The sequence below is a fragment of the Pundamilia nyererei genome, unplaced genomic scaffold, assembly GCF_000239375.1.
Source record: "Pundamilia nyererei isolate P.nyererei 1_Seehausen unplaced genomic scaffold, PunNye1.0 scaffold00040, whole genome shotgun sequence".
Lineage (NCBI taxonomy): Eukaryota > Metazoa > Chordata > Actinopteri > Cichliformes > Cichlidae > Pundamilia > Pundamilia nyererei.
In genome coordinates this window covers 3,710,333-3,716,210 of record NW_005187441.1, presented here as the reverse complement: position 1 = coordinate 3,716,210, position 5,878 = coordinate 3,710,333, and positions in this window count along the sequence as shown.

Here is a 5,878-nt window from a genome sequence, read left to right as displayed (position 1 = left end):
AACACCAAGTGTTAAATTATCAACTCCAGACAGATTTGGTGTTTAACACTAAATCAGAGTTAACGTACCAACTCTCCAAAAAGAGTTAAATTAACACTCTCTTGTGTGGACCCATATAGACACTTTAATAGTGTTGAAATCAAATCCGACAGTGTTAATTTGGACATGCTGGATTTGCTGTGTAGGAAGTCAAACTGATTAGGGATAATCTTGAAGGAAGAGTACATGAATAGTGTGAAGGCAGTGTAAGACAGGATCATGGGTCTGATGCAGAGACGCTAAGGGGTGATGTTGAATGTTTTTACTATGAATGCCCCAGAGTTTGGATATGTTAGAGGAGAAAGAAGGATTTTGGGGGAAGTTGGATCAAATTTTAGAGAGTCCCCGGGAGGGGTGAGAGACTGGTGATTGAAGCAGACTTTAACAGATACCTAAGTGAAGGCAACAGATGTGATGAGGAGGTGTTTGATAGGTATGATGGTAAGAAAACAAATACAAGGACATATAGTGGTGGATTTTGCGAAGAGGATGGGAATGGCTGTGGTGAACACATTACTTTAAGAACAGGGAAAATATAGGGTAACAGATTGGAGGTAGGTGGACTACATTTTATACAGATGATGATCTCTGAATGAGGTAGGAAACAAGGCAAGGTGGTGTCAGGGGATAATGTAGCTAGGCAGCATCAGATGGTATTCTCTAGGATGACTTTGGACACCAAGAAAAGGAAGCAAGTGAAGGTAGAGCAAAGGATTAAATGGTGAAAGTTGAAGATGTAAGAATGAAAAAAAAAAAAAAAAGAAGATGTAAGAATGTTGCACAGAGTTGAAACGGTGAAGAGTTACAAGATGACTGGGGGAAATATAGTGCTGAAGGAAACGTCCAAGAAGGTGCAATCTCTGGTCAGAGAAAAAAGGGCAAAGAGAAAATATTTAAATGAAGAGATCATCAAAGAAAATGACAGTCAAAGATTCAGTTCAATTTAGTTTTACTCAAGACCCTACAATAATAGTGAGTTGTATGTGAAGCTGCACACTAAAGGAGATGGCTTAGTGTGCATGGGTGATTTCGCTCAGAAGTAAGAGTGAAAGTGATGGTTCACAAGATAGTAGTGAGGCCTGCTATGATGTGTGGTTTGGAGATGGTAGGACTAATAAAAGAGATGGAAGGCGGAGCTGGGTGTGGGAGAGTTGAAGGTGGCAAGGTTTTTATTAAGAGTGACCAGGATGGACAGGATTTGAAATAAGTACATCAGAGGGACAGCTCAGGTTGAGCTTTTTCAAGATAATGTTAGAGGGGCAAGGTTGAGATGGTCTGGACATGTGCAGAGATTGGATTGTGGGTGCACTGGACAAAGGATGTTGAGTATGGAGCTGCCAGACAGGAGGAAAAGAGGAAGACCACAGGGAAGGTTCTTGGATGTAGTGAAGGACATACAGAGGAGGATGCTAAAGACAGGGTGAGATGGAGGCAGATTAGTGAAAAAAGAAGATGAGGCTTAAGTCCAAAAAATAACTCTTATATCACAGTAAGTGAATATTATGCAAGTATGGTTCATGGTTCATAGTTCATGGTTTGGACTGTGGGAGGAAGCTGGAGCACCTAGAAAGAACCCACAGAGGCACGGGAAATACATGCTGCTAGTTAATTATTTATCTTTTTGTTTCTCTTTGGTTTTACTTTGTTTTATTTTGCGTTGTTCTTTTTTTTTCATTTCCTGCTTTTATTCCTTTACCTCGCTTATGATTTTCACCCCCAATTAACTAGTGTAACTGTTGTTTAGCAGGCATCCTATTGACATATTTACATGCCCATATGTGGGCAACTGTTCGTTCGTGAACTCTAAAAATAATTTACTGCAAGAAGCAAATACAACAACAACAATAATAAAAAAATAATACCAAATCTTAGTTCTACTTTAAGCATGATTAGTTATGTCACTAATATCATCTAAAGAATATTATCATTATTTTTATAATTAATAATAATAGTTATTGCTACCTCTAGTATCTGAATAATCAAGTAATTCATCAGATTTTCAAAAACTGTGCATGTAGGTAGTTATATAGTAAAACTGCAACATTAGAAAAACAGCAACAGCTTTCTGTGAATTTTAAACTAGCATATTTTACACAAACTAAGATGCTTTACATATATGAGTGCTTTTGTTTCCATCTGCGTTAACTCTGAAGGCTGCAAGATATGGTAAAAGGGTCCACAAAATTTTTTTTTGTATTTTAAGGTCAAGATATTCTGAATAATCAATATTTGACCTTGGTAGAACTTTTCTGCTTCAAGTTGTGAACATTTCACTGCAACTCTTATAACACTTTCTGGATGAGTAACCTCTGACTCACAGGAAGTGATGCATTTACTGGTGTCAGAAGCAAACTGTTGAATAAAGGTGACCCTTTTTATGTACACAATAATGAAATCAAATAACAACATACAGAAATATGCCTTTACTTGAAATAAAACTAGCATGAGAAGAAGGTCCTTACTGTACAGTTCTGTCCCCACTGTCCCTCTGATTTACCCTCAGAGGGACTAATTCAATGTGACCGAAAGAACGAGATCGCGGATACAAGCGGCAAAAATGAGCTTCCTCCGAAGGGTGGCTGGCCTCTCCCTTAGAGATAGGGTGAGAAGTTCGGCCATCCGGGAGGGGCTCAGAGTAGAGCAGCTGCTGCTCCACATCGAAAGGAGCCAGCTGAGGTGGTTCGGGCATCTGACAAGGATGCCCCCTGGGCGCCTCCTGGGTGAGGTGTTCCAGGCATGTCCCACCGGGAGGAGGCCCCGGGGCAGACCCAGGACACGCTGGAGAGATTATATCTCTCGGCTGGCCTGGGAACGCCTTGGTATTCCCCCGGATAAGCTGGAGGAGGTGGCTGGGGAGAGGGAGGTCTGGGCCTCTTTGCTTAGGCTGCTGCCCCCGCGACCCGGCCTCGGATAAAGCGGATGAAGATGGATGGATGGATGGATGGATGGGACTAATTCAACCAACCAATTATCATTCCTCATAGGTCAGCCTAACCCTTCCTTACTTACCAGTTAGTGGCATTGTAAGGCAGGCCTTAGCTCTATATAATTCCTTCAGTGTATTTTTAAAGTAAAAGCCATTTATATTGTCACTTTTAAGGAAATTTCAGCAGCCTGGGCATCGGTGACCTAATAGCTAGTTATGGTCATGGGGGTGGGACACCAGAATGACTTGGTTGAGCTTAATAGTCTCCATAACCAGGTCTCCTTCTGATTACACTGATTAAAATGCATGGTAATGCACCTTCTGCCCTGCGATTACGTATGGATGGCTCCTACTGGTGATATCTATGGGAGTGATTACAACTATAAATGGCTATTCAGCGGGATGATGACAGTGTGACATTGGGCTCTTTGTCCTGCTAGATGGTTGACTGTGATTTTGAGAGATACTTTGATTATCTTAGTCAAAATCAGATTCTGTCTTACATTTTACACCACTGCATAGTGAGCTGCAAGTGGGAGCCTATTGGCAATAACACAACACCCACAGGGAGTAAGGTCACCTACACCTACTGCTCTGCTAACAATCTCGGGGATGTGCAGTGCAAAGACAGCACTGAAAGGTGTATTACAGATTACAGAAATGGAGGGCAAGAAAAAAATAAACAAATCTTGAATATATGGAGAGATTGGAGGGGATAAAAAGATTGTGGGTGAAAATGGGAAGGGTTAGGGCACTAGATGTAAAGACAAAAAAGACAAGTAGTAGTGAATGAATAGGGACGGGTGAATAAGAATGGATGATAGGGAAGGATAATGATAGGGCAATATTAAAGGAGGAGCAGGGAGATGGTGGGTGTGGGGGTGCAAGAATAAAGAGGATAAGAGGATAAACACACATCATGCTGGGATTTAGGGTAAACGCAGTCAACTCATACTATGTCAACAATAACCTCTCTTCCGTAATTTGACTCTCTGTTACAATTTCATTGATTTTTTTTTTTTTACAGTTGTGCAAAAGACACGCTTGTGAGGAAACAAAGTGATTAATCTCTGTGGTTAAATACGAGGAGGCTCTTTTTATGGTGACTAGGCATTTTGGGGTGTGAAGCGTTGGTCATGGCCAGCTGGTAGATTTTAAACTACTTAGGGAATTAGAGGCTGCTACAATCGGCAAGAAGCTGGATTAACTTTTTAGGCTTTTAAGCCTGACTTAACCCTGCTGTGTTTCATCTGAGACAAAAACATTGCCACCACATCATAAAAAATTCAAACAGCATTAATGATGCCCCCCTGCCCACATTTTCTTTCTTTTTTTTTGGGGGGGGGGGTTGTTGTTGTTAAGCAACCAAAATAGAGGAATTGCATAAAGTGCAGAATTATATGAAAGTCATTTGCAAGAGGAATCAAACATTGCGTTTTACAAGCCTCTATCCAAACTCCTCACATACAATATTAATTGATAATTGCACTCTCTACATTTCTCATTAATACAGATATGTAGAGAGTAAAGAGGGCAAAAGGGGGGTTTGAAGGCCAGCACTTATATTATAATAAATGAGGAACACTTATCTCTTTTTCTCTTTCTTGTCCTCTGTTAGGTTTGCCCTTTGGTGTCCACAGTACGGGCACCAAGGAGACACATAGGAAAGGTCTTAGTCGTATGCATCGTTTGTGTTCATTAGTGTCACTATTAAAGCAATGTCGTCTTTCCCACTGGCTTGCAAGGCTGCGACTGCTTCCAATTTGGACGTTATCTAAAGATCTGCCTTCAGTGTAATATGACCTTAGTGACGCAGCGGTGAGAGTCACGGGCAGCACTACGCTATGGAAATGTGCATACACAAATCCCAAATGACCACTTGCTCTACATTAGGGCAAATAAATAGCAGCAAATAGCACATTGCAGGGACCACTCGCACAACAGCGTTCCCCATTTGCGAAGCAGTGGCGTGTCAAATGGAGAAATTCTTCGAGCAAAAAAATAAAAATACTCGCAACTTTGAATGTGCTCTGGAAAATCAGTTTTCTGCATCCATAGACTGTACTGGTGCATCATTCAGACAAAGATAGTTGCTAATGAGCAACAGTGTAACATGCATATAGAGTTTCACTCAACAGAATTGGAGAGCTGACTTACTGGAGGGTCTGTAGGTACAATAAACTGCACAACAAACACAATTCTTTGTAAGATAATGAATTTAGAAAATGCTTTAGAGGGCACACGTTGTTTTTAAATGTTTAAATGTGGTCTTTAAATTCTGTTGATCAAAACATTTAGAAGCACAAGTCAAACTGAAGCCCTGCTCTTTACTGACCTGTTGCCATGATGAACCATAGTATTGGAGCACTATAGTTGATGGCTTTTGTTGACACCCCCACCCAACACAGTTGGGTATACTTAATTTGTGTCCATATAAAAAGCATTTCCCAGTTCATGTAGTGAGCACAGAGAGTCAATAGCATTTAAAGCATTTAAAATAGCATGGGAGTCAAATGCAGGACAAGGCACCAATGATGAATTTACTTTTATTATAACAGGAACGGTTTTCAGTAGTTGGGAATAAAACTGGTAAGGTTTTTAGGAGCAAAAGTGGTAATCTCCAGATGACTGCCAGAGGAAAGAACATAGGTTGTTGGGATACATTCTTGCCAATATTACTTTCATGCATAACAGGTTTGAGATGACTGTAGACTGAGAGAGTTCTGTGACCGGATGTGGTGAAAAGTGGACACCCAAGTGAGTTTGTTGTGAGCTAGGGCTGCTCGATTATGGCAAAAATGATAATCACGATTATTTTCACTGAAATTGAGATCACGATTATTTGACGATATTTATTTAACCCTTTAAGACCTACTATAGAACCAAGTCCACCAGAGCTTATATATATATATA